General features: G+C 43.4%; 1 pseudogene; it reads right to left on the reverse strand.

Moving 5' to 3' along the window:
* Nucleotides 1-8427: 8427 nt before the first annotated feature.
* Nucleotides 8428-9123, reverse strand: LOC120873348 (annotated as a pseudogene).
* Nucleotides 9124-9340: the final 217 nt, after the last annotated feature.

Consider the following 9340-nt stretch of genomic DNA (forward strand, 5'->3'; position numbering starts at 1 on the left):
CATTCTTTGGCATTGCCTTTCTTTGGGATTGGAATGAAAACTCACTTTTTCCAGTCCTGTGGCCACTGCTGAGTTTTCCAAATTTGCTGGCATATTGAGTGTAGCACTTTCACAGCATCATCTTTCAGGATTTGAAATCACTCAACTGGAATTCTATCACCTCCACTAGCTTTGTTCGTAGTGATGCTTCCTAAGGCCCACGTGACTTTGCATCCCAGGATATTTGGCTCTAGGTGAGTGATCACACTATCGTGATTATCTGGGTTGTGAAGATCTGTTTTGTATAGTTCTTTTATGTATTTTTGCCACCGCTTCTTAATATCTTCTGCTTCTGTTAGGTCATACCATTTCTGTCCTTTATTGAGCCCATCTTTACATGAAAAGTTCCTTTGGTATCTCTAATTTTCTTGAAGAGTTCTCTAGTCTTTACCACTCTATTGTTTTCCTATATTTCTTGGCACTAATCACTGAGGAAATCTTTCTTGTCTCTCCTTGCTATTCTTTGGAACTCTGCATTCAGATGGGTATATCTTTCCCTTTCTCCATTGCCTTTCGCTTCTCTTCTTTTCATAGCTATTTGTAAAGCCTCCTCAGACAACCATTTTGCCTTTTTGCACTTCCTTTTCTTGGGGATGTTCTTGATCCCTACCTCCTGTACAATGTCATGAACCTCCATCCATAGTTCATCAGGCACTCTGTCCATCAGGTCTAGTCCCTTAAATCTATTTCTCACTTCAACTGTATAGTCATAGCAGATTTGATTTAGGTCATACCTGAATGGCCTAGTGGTTTTCCCCACTTTCTTCAATTTAAGTCTGAATTTGGCAATAAGAAGTTCATGATCTGAGCCACAGTCAGCTCCCAGTCCTGTTTTTTCTGACTGTATAGAGCCTCTCCATCTTTGGTTGCAAAGAATATAATCAATTTGATTTCAGGATTGACCATCTGGTGATGTCCATGTGTAGTCTTCTCCTGTGTTGTTGGAACAGGGTGCTTGCTATGACCAGTACGTTCTCTTGGCAGAACTCTATTAGCCTTTGCCCTGCTTCATTGTGTACTCCAAGGCCAAATTTGCCTGTTACTCCAGGTATTTCTTGACTTCGTACTTTTGCACTCAAGTTCCCTATAATGAAAAGGACATCTTTTTTGTGTGTAAGTTCTAGAAGGTCTTGTAGTAGTTCTTCACAGAACCATTCAACTTCAGCTTCTTAAGCATTACTGGTTGAGGCATAGACTTAGATCACTGTGATACTGAATGGTTTGCCTTGGAAATGAACAGAGATCATTCTGTAGTTTTTGAGATTCCATCCAAGTACTGCATTTCGGACTCTTTTATTGACTATGATGGCTACTCCATTTCTTCTAAGGGATTCTTGCCCACAGTAGCTGAGTGGCACTGGAGCGGCAGTTGCACAGCGCTGGAGCAACTGTAAGGAGATAACCCACGTCCAAGGCCTGAGAAGCCCCAACAAGATGGTAGGTACTGGCGTGGTGGCTGCGCAGGGCTGGAGCTACTTTGAGGAGACACTGTATGTCCAAGGGCTAAGGCGAAGCCCCAGCAAGATGGTAGGAGGGGTGAAATCATGTTTAGAACAAAACCCCTTACCCACCAGAGACACTCAGAGGGCCCAAACATACCTTGTACACACCAGGTCCCAGAGACTGAGACAGAGCTGGGTTTGAGTGTCTCTTGGGGAGGTGCGGGTCAGCAGTGGCCTGCTGCGGGGGCAGGGGCTCTGGGAGCAGCAGACCTGGGTCTGGCATAAGCCCTCTTGGAGGCGGTCGCCTTTAACCCCACCATAGAGCCACCAGAGCTTACACAGGTGGGAAACAAACTCTTGGCGGGCACAAACAGAACCTTGCATGCACCAGGACCCAGGAGAAAGGAGCAGTGACCCCACAAGAGACTGATCCAGACTTGCCCGGGAGTGTCCAGGAGTCGGTGGTGGCCTGCTGCAGGGCTGGGGGCACTGAGTGTATCAGTGCGTGCATGGGACCTTTTGAAGGAGATCGCCATTATCTTCATTACCTCCACCATAGTTTGGCCCCAGGTCAAAGAACAGGGAGAGAACACAGCACCACCCATCAATAGAAAATTGGATTAAAGATTTATTTAGCTCCTCCATCAGAACAAGACCCAGTTTCCCCCTGTCAGTCTCTACCACCAGGAAGCTTCCATAAGCCTCTTATCCTTGTCCATCAGAGGGTAGGCAGACTGAAAACCACAATCACAGAAAACTACCCAATCTGATCACATGGACCACAGACTTGTCTAATTCATTGAAACTATGAGCCATGCCCTGTAGGGCCACCCAAGATGGACGGGTCATGGTGTAGAGTTCTGACAAAATGTGGTCCACTGGAGAAGGGAATGGCAAACCACTTCAGTATTCTTGCCTTGAGAACCCCATGAACAGCATGAAAAGGCAAAAAGATACAAGACTGAAAGATAAACTCTCCCGGTCGGTAGGTGCCCAATATGCTACTGGAGAACAGTGAAGAAATAACTCCAGAAAGAATGAAGAGATGGAGCCAAAGCAAAATGATGGAAGTAAAGTCCAATGCTGTAAAGAGCAATATTACATAGGAACCTGGAATGTTAGGTCCATGAATCAAGGCAAATTGGAAGTGGTCAAACAGGAGATGGCAAGAGTGAACATTGACATTTTAGGAATCAGTGAAGTAAAATGGACTGGAATGGGTGAATTTAACTCAGATGACCATTATATCTACTACTGTGTGCAAGAATCCCTTAGAAGAAATGGAATAGCCATCATAGTCAACAAAAGAATACATTATGAAGTCCCCAATTATCAGTTCTACCTTTGGGATAAGATGTATACCATGCACCAAAATGAAGGTCAAGAGACAAATCTTTTCAAACATATATATTTGTACAAGTTTTTTTCTTATATACACACATAAATATATATGTATGGTGTATGTGTATGTGTGTTGCTTGGGGCTCAGTTCTGGACAAATAGCTTTGAAATGTCTATTAAACATCCAAACATAGATGTCAAGTAGGTGGCTGAATATATGGTTTTAAGAGCTAAGGAGAATGGTCTAGGCTGGAGACATTTATTTGGACACTGCGGGAAGCAGAACAATGTTCTTACAAAGATGTCTACGACCTAATCCTCAAAACTTGTGAAAATATTGTCTTAAATGGCAAAAAAAAGACTTTGCAAATGTGGCTAGGGTATGGACCTTGAGGTGGGGAGCTTATCCTGGATTATATGAGTGGACCCAATCTTATCAGATGGGACCTTAAAAGCAGAGAATTTTTCTCAGCTGTGGTGAGAGAGAGCTGACGAAGAAGGTTCAGAGATATAAGATTGGGGGCAGGAGGAGAAGGGGACGACCGAGGATGAGATGGCTAGATGGCATCACGGACTCGATGGACATGAGTCTGAGTGAACTCCGGGAGATGGTAATGGACAGGGAGGCCTGGCGTGCTGTGATTCATGGGGTCGCAAAGAGTCGGACACGACTGAGCGACTGAACTGAACTGAACTGAAGGAATGTAGATTCCATCCTGAAGGAAAACAGTCCTGAATGTTCTTTGAAAGGACTGATGCTGAAGCTGAAACTCCAATACTTTGGCTACCTGATGCAAAGAACTGACTCATTGGAAAAGACCCTGATGCTGGGAAAGATTGCAGGCGGGAGAAGGGGATGACAGAGGATGAGATGGTTGGATGGTAGCACGAACTCAATGGGCATGAGTTTGAGTAAGCTCCAGGAGCTGGTGATAGACAGGGAGGCCTGGCATGCTGCAGTCCATGGGGTCGCAAAGAGTTGAACACGATTGAGTGACTGAACTGAACTGAACTGAAGGAATGTAGAAGGCCTCTAGAAGATAGAAAAGACAAACAAATGGATTCTCCCTTGGCAACTCCAGAAAGGAACAGAGCTCTGTTGACAAGTTACTGTAGCCCAGTGAGACTGTGTCAAACTTCTAACCTAAAAAGCTGTAAAATAATAAATCAGTGTTGTTTTAAGCCACTAAGTTTGTGGTAATTTGTTACAGCAGCAATGGAAAACTAATGCCAGCATCATCAATATATAGATGCATCTAAATCCATAGAATGGGATAGAGACAGAAAAGAGAAGAGGTCTTGGGACTGAGTTTTGGTAAGTTTGAATATTAAGTCAGGGAAATGAGAAAGACCCAACTGAGCATAGGGTAGAAGAAAACATAAGAAAGAGGTGTTCTAGAAGCCGAACGAAGAGTTGGTGTCACCTGTGGCTGAAGGTGAAAGGAGAGCAGAATTAGGAAACAAGACAGAAGAGGGAGAGCGCATGTGCCCAGGCCAGCTGACACACAGAAGGAGAACAGTGGACCCTGGTCCTCACCACCCAAGCCACAGTGATGGAAGAGACACACAAATGGCACCCACTCAAGAGTGTGACTTCTTCACACACAGGGACTCCAGTTACCAGCACACATGGCCCAACCAGAATCCTGGAACATTTCCGAAAGATCAGCACTCTTTTGCATTGTGGGAGGGAAGGTGTGAACGTCAGCAGCAAGAAGACAGAGGAACAGGAAGACTTTCAACTTTGGCTTACAGACCTACACTGCTGTCTCTCCTTTTACCATATGATATAGTCTGAGACATCCAAGGCCCTAACTTGTGAAACAGCACATACTCCAAGTCCAAGAAAGTTAACATTATATCTCAAAAGCAGTAAACAGTTTTTCCTTAGGAAAAAATATGAGGTCATCAAAATAAAAATACACAACCTTCCAGGACCTGACATTCCATGTCAGTCATAGCCTCAGAACAACCTTTTATGTTTTCCCTTCCTTTGCCCCCAAATTCATGTTAGTTACACATCTACAAAAGAATAAGTGAAATCATGTATGAAGGACCCTTGTGGCCTGGGACAAATATAGCCCATGTAACACTGCCTCATGCTGACTCATAATGACTTGTTCAGCTGTTGATCTTCTCCACTGGACTGAGAAGTCCTCAAAGAGGTGAGACTGTGCCCTTTCATCACTGAATAGTAAAAACAATAATCCATTAACTTCCCATTCATTGAACTAGCAATACGTGTCAGACACAATGCTAATTGTTTCCAGGCATTTAACCCTGACTTCCCTGGTGGCTCAGTTGGTAAAGTGTCTCCCTATGATTCGGGAGACCAGGGTTCAATCCCTGGGTCAGGAAGATCTACTGGAGAAGGAAATGGCAACCCACTCCAGTATTCTTGCCTGGAAAATCCCATGGACGGAAGAGCCTGATAGGCTACAGTTCATGGGGTCGCAGAGTCGGACACGACTGAGTGACTTCACTTTCAACCTTCATGCAACCCTAGGGGATGGTATTATTTACTTCATTTCTCAGAAAACAAACTTGAGATTCAGAAGCATTAAGAAACTCACGTAATAGTCAAACTAACTGAGAGAGTGACAGAGTTATCCAATGCCAAATTCTGTGCTGAATAAGGCCACCTCCAAATACATTCACATCCTAATTCCTGGAATGCATGAATTACCTTCTATGAAAAATATGATTTTGCAGGTATGAATAAGGATTTTAAGGTTAGGAGATTATGCTGGACTATCCAGGGCTCAATGTAATCACAAGAATCCTTGTAAGAGGGAGAGGAGATCATACTGAATAGCAGATGTGACAACAGAAACAGGAGGAGAAGTGATTTGAGGAAGGAGCCATGAACCAGGGAATGCAGGCAGCCTAGAAACTGGAAAAGACAAGGAAACAGACTTTTCCCTAGAGTCTTGAGAAGGACACACCTGCCAATACCTTGATTTTAGATTTCTGACCTCCAGAACAGGAAGATAGTAAATTTGGGCTTATGACACTAAGTACCTGGTTACAGTAGCCATAGGAAACTGACACAGTGCTCTGTGCCTCTGTCCTTGTATGTCCCATCATCCTCATGACCTAAGGGAGTCAAAGGATGTTTGCTAAGTCAATTACAAATGAGAAAGAGATCTTCCTCTAAGATTTCTCCCACCTGGCCCAACCCAAACTCCTGACCAGGAGAATAAAGCCTTCCTCAAACAGAGGCAGGTAGAAGCAGCCCAAGTATGTCTGGGGTGATACTATGTGGTTTTCTAATTGCTCAGTTGAATGGATACGCTAGTTACAGTCTGAAGCTCATGCTATGCCAGTCAGAGTGTCCTTGGAAGACATGACAAAATGCAACCCTAATTTACAGCTATAATTTAAAGCCACGGGGGCTGGAGGGAGGTAGGAGATGAGGGGAATTGGGTATTTTTATGTTCTACTTCCTGCAACAGTGCATTAAACATCACAATGATTCAGCTAAAATTATAAGCAGCATTTGTAAAAAGATTAAATATTTTACAATCTAATTCCTTTATAAAAATTATTTCATAGCAAATTAGAACAATGAATACACTTGTACATACAGCAAATGCACATAAGTCTACCTTCCTATTTCTCTGAGATCATTACGGTCCATTCTTTTTTTTTTCTCCTGTAATAATTGCCAGTTTTATTCCTCTGGCTAAGAGATTCAGAGGTATTTTGAGGTTTACATTTTTTTAATAGTTCTATCATCAAGAGTTTAGGTGCCCCCACTGACCTTATAAGCTGGTGGCAAATTATTTGATTGACTCGTAATTAATGAAAAAGCTTTCTCTTCGTGTGTGTGATGTGTTCATTAAAAAATGCATATAAGTAAAAAGAAAAAAAAAATCACACAGAAACAAGCACAGTTAAATTTCTGATATATGCATGTATATATACACACGTGCATACACACACAATTTGAGACTTTGTCCGCTGCGACGGCGAATGAGCATGGCCAAGAGGAGCTACCCTGCGCCCAAGGGCAGGGGCGGCAGCCGAGGAGCTACCCTGGATCAAAGGTAAGGAGCAGCAGCTGCGCTTTGCTGGAGAAGCTGTGAAGAGAGACTCCACGTCCAAGGTAAGAGAAACCCAAGGTATGACGGTAGACGCTGAGAGAGGGGATCAGAGGGCAGACAGACCGAAACTACAATCACAGACAACTAGCCAATCTGATCACATGTACCACAGCCTTGTCTAACTCAATGAAACTGTGAACCATGCCAACGGCCGGGCCATGGTGGAAAGGTCTGACAGAATGTGGTCCACTGGAGAAGGGAATGGCAAACCACTTCAGTATTCTTGCCTTGAGAACCCCATGAACAGTATGAAAAGGTAAAAAGATAGGACACTGAAAGATGAACTCCCCAGGTCAGTAGGTGCCCAATATGCTACTGGAGATGAATGGAGAAATAACTCCAGAAATAATGGAGCCAAAGCAACACCCAGTTGTGAATGGGACTGGTGATGGAAGCAGGGTTTGATGCTGAGAAGAGCAATATTGCACAGGAACCTGGAATGTCAGGTCCATGAGTCAAGGCAAATTGGAAGTGGTCAAACAGGAGATGGCAAGAGTGAACATTGACATTCTAGGAATCAGTGACCTAAGATGGACTGGAATGGGTGAATTTAACTCAGATGACCGTTATATCTACTAATGGAGTAGCCATCACATTCAACAAGAGAGTCTGAAATGCAGTACTTGGATGCAATCTCAAAAATGACAGAAAGATCTCTGTTTGTTTCCAAGGCAAACCATTCAATATCACGGTAATTCAAGTCTATGCCCTGACCAGCAACACTGAAGAAGCTGAAGTTGAACAGTTCTATGGAGACCTACAAGACCCTCTAGAACTAACACCCAAAAACGATGTGCTTTTTGTTATAGGGGACTGGAATACGAAAGTAGGAAGTCAAGAAACACTTGGAATAACCGGCAAATTTGGCCTTGGAGTACAGAATGAAGCAGGGCAAAGGCTAATAGAGTTCTGCCAAGAGAACGCCCTGGTCATAGCAAACATCCTCTTCCAACAACACAAGAGAAGACTTTACATCACCAGATGGTCAACACCAAAATCAGATTGATTATATCCTTTGCAGCCAAAGATGGAGAAACTCTATACAGTCAGCAAAAACAAGACTGGGAGCTGATTGTGGCTCAAATCATGAATTCCTTATTGCCAAATTCAGACTTAAACTGAAGAAAGTAGGGAAAAACCACTAGACCATTCAGGCATATGAATATACCTAATATGCTGCTGAATATGATGCTTTGTAACCTGCTATGCTGGAATGACGGAGAAGGCAATGGCAACCCACTCCAGTACTCTTGCCTGGAAAATCCCATGGATGGAGGAGCCTGGTTGGCTACAGTCCATGGGGTCACTAAGAGTTCAGCACTACTGAGCAACTTCACTTTCACTTTTCACTTTCATGCACTGGAGAAGGAAATGGCAACCCACTCCAGTGTTCTTGCCTGGAGAATCCCAGGGATGGGGGAGCCTAGTGGGCTGCCGACTATGGGGTCGCACAGAGTCGGACACGACTGAAGCGACTTAGCAGCAGCAGCATGTTGGACTGAACATATTTTCATGCATATGTGTGAAATTTCCCAATCGAAAAATAGACCTAGAGAATGTGTCAAAATACAAAATGCAGATGCTGATAACAAGGAAAACTACCTAAAACAAAACTCCACCAGATGATTAAAAATAAAGCAAAAGTCAAAGATACATCATTAAATGCTAACAGAAAGCAGGGGCCAGATTTTAATATAGAACAAAAAAAGAATTCAAGGCCTAAAGCACATGGGATAAGGATGGCTGCATGATGTCTTTGCTTCCAATACATCATCACAAACTTGCTTCTTGTTCTTCTTACCTCTTCCCTAAGCCTTTCCAACTCATCTGTTCCTCTTATCATTTCTTCAGGGTCTAAATGCTTAACAGGAGCGTCCTCTTTATATCCCTAATCAGGCTGAGTCAGCCCTCTTCTAAGGTTTCCTTCTGCTTCCTGGCTTACACCTTCTTCAGAAGGTTGAGGATTCTTTTTGCCTCCTGTGGTACAGCTTCCAAAGGGCGGTCTTCCTCAGCCTGTGGCATGTTCTGTGGTTTCCTTTATTTTCTTCACAAGACTTTTGCATGTTGAGTATTTTTCAATTTCCTTTTTGAATAAATTAACCCTGCAGGGATCCAGGGAATTTTCCTCCATCTTCTCTCAGTCAATTTGGGTGGCTCCCCAAAGACCAAGGGTCTGGTTCCCTTCAAGCAGGGAGTGGGTGACTCAAGTTATTTCTAAATTGTTTCTGTGTCTCTCTTGGGATCCTCAACTAGCTCTGTCCTCAACTAGCTCTAGTCCATTCTTTAAACAAAGATGGCATCTTCTCTACTGGTATCTGTAAGGAGGCAGTTTTCCAAATTAATAAATTTAATGTACCTCATAGTTTAGCTCCTTTAGAAACAAAGAGCTGGAAGTCTGACAACTTGAGGCTT

Source organism: Oryx dammah, unplaced genomic scaffold (assembly GCF_014754425.2).
Source record: "Oryx dammah isolate SB20612 unplaced genomic scaffold, SCBI_Odam_1.1 HiC_scaffold_13, whole genome shotgun sequence".
Taxonomy (NCBI): domain Eukaryota; kingdom Metazoa; phylum Chordata; class Mammalia; order Artiodactyla; family Bovidae; genus Oryx; species Oryx dammah.